The sequence below is a fragment of the Erinaceus europaeus genome, chromosome 15 (assembly GCF_950295315.1).
Source record: "Erinaceus europaeus chromosome 15, mEriEur2.1, whole genome shotgun sequence".
NCBI lineage: Eukaryota > Metazoa > Chordata > Mammalia > Eulipotyphla > Erinaceidae > Erinaceus > Erinaceus europaeus.
The window spans coordinates 66,478,946-66,480,829 of record NC_080176.1 but is presented as its reverse complement, the minus strand read 5'-3'; the positions used below and the strand labels follow the sequence as shown (position 1 = coordinate 66,480,829).

General features: G+C 35.2%; 1 non-coding gene across 1 annotated transcript; it reads right to left on the bottom strand.

Annotated features, from left to right (window-relative positions):
* Window positions 1-276: 276 nt before the first annotated feature.
* On the bottom strand, window positions 277-383 carry LOC132533236 (U6 spliceosomal RNA). The gene has a single exon (XR_009545137.1). It is a non-coding gene; the product is annotated as a U6 spliceosomal RNA (small nuclear RNA).
* Between the last annotated feature and the right edge of the window lie 1,501 nt (window positions 384-1,884).

Below are 1,884 nucleotides of genomic sequence, written 5' to 3'. Positions count from 1 at the left end.
CAGTATAAAGATATAAATATGGTTTGGGAATCATATGGCCCAAGAGCTTGCCAGGATAAAAGAATGTGCGAAAGCTTTGACTGAGGAAGGTCAGGAATAAGAAAGTGACAAGAAGTGAGACTGGAATTCCCACAAGCTTTCTAGTCTACAAAAGTCTGAAGTTTCTAGGAAAAAGCATCACTTGTTTTTAATCTTATCTCCTTAGAGATAAGGTTCTTAGAGCACAAGCATCCTGGCTGTCTTGTATCCTAGCACTCACCAGCTCATAAATTTATTCTTAATATGAAACTCTTCACAAATTTGCTTGTCATTTTTGCACAAGGCCAAGGCTAGTCTCCTCTGTATCATTCCAATTTTAGTATATGTATTTCCAAACCAAGCACATTTTTTTAGAAATCCTAATAGAGTCTGGCATATACTTAATGTATATAGCCTAGTCTTTCTTTCACATTGCTATCTCCTTAGTTTCTTATGAAATATAATAACAAATTTTTCAAGTACAGCTGTCTTTCAGTTCATTAATCTCTCTCATCTGTATTTTTAATTTTATTGGTAAATTTAAAGGTAGAATAATTTCAAGGGTTTTTTTTTCATTTCTAAAATCTGATATGGTTCTTTTCATATCTTAGTTGATGCTTTTTAAGATAGCATTCTATGCTTTCCTTACTTTTCTGATGCCCTGTTTCATATCTAATAATTTATCCAATTTAATAGTTACTTGAAATGAAGTGTTTTTTGGGTGAAGAAGATGAGGCACAGCCACATTTGGCAGTTGATTTTGCTGACTCTGTCTTATGAAGAAGAGTGTCCTTGGTGAGCCTGTAATTCTGGATTATGAAGTTAGTGATCAAGTTGATTTTGCTGACTCTGTCTTATGAAGAAGAGTGTCCTTGGTAAGCCTGTAATTCTGGATTATGAAGTTAGTGATCATTTATCTGTGGGAATATTGTGAAACCTAGATTGAAGGGATAAAACTTCAGAGGTTTTGAAATTTCTCTGCCAGTAACTCCAACAGCCTTGCCACAACTAATCTTTTAATGTTAATGTCTAAGTTAATACATATATTTGGGATTCTTAAACTATAGGACATATATAAAGTTGAATCTCAGTGGCCAGAAGGTGGTGCATCTGGTTGAGCACACATATTATTACTATGTTCATGGACTGGAGTTCAAGCCTCTGGACCCTACGTGAAAAGGGGAAGCTTCACGAGTGGTGAAGCAGTGCTGCAGGTCAGTCTCTCTCTCCCTCCTCTGCACCTCCTCCATATATATTTCAGTTTCTCACTGTCTCTATCCAAAATACGAAAACATAAAAAATCCATAAACCTGAATATCAAACCTAAATTATCACATTTTTACAACTAGAGATTCTAAGGGACATTACTAATTTTTTTTAATTTTTGCATTTTACTTAATTATTGGTAGAAGTAGAGTGAAATTAAGAGGGAATGGGAAGACAGGGAGAGAGAGACTTGCAGACTTCCTACACTGTTTGTGAAGTTCTCCTTTTCAAGTGGGCACCAAGAGATTGAACCCAAGCAGGTGAGCTACCACCTGGCTCCCAGGGCATTATTTTCATCAAAAGTTTAGAAAAATGGGAAAAAATTACTTCAGATTTCTATTTGATATGAACCTCTTTTTCTTTATTCTGTTACCAACTTTCCTTTTATTTTTTTTAACTAAAAGCAAACAGAGTTTCTTAAAGAAAAAGCAAATGTTAGGACTGAAGCAGCATAGGTATAAGAACCTGGGACATTCCATTAAAAAAAAAAAAAAAGGATGTTCTCAAAAAATAATGAAGTTAGGTTTAAAAAAAATGACACATGTGGTCTGGGAGGTGGTGCAGTGGATAAAGCACCTGACTCTCAAGCATGAGGTCCTG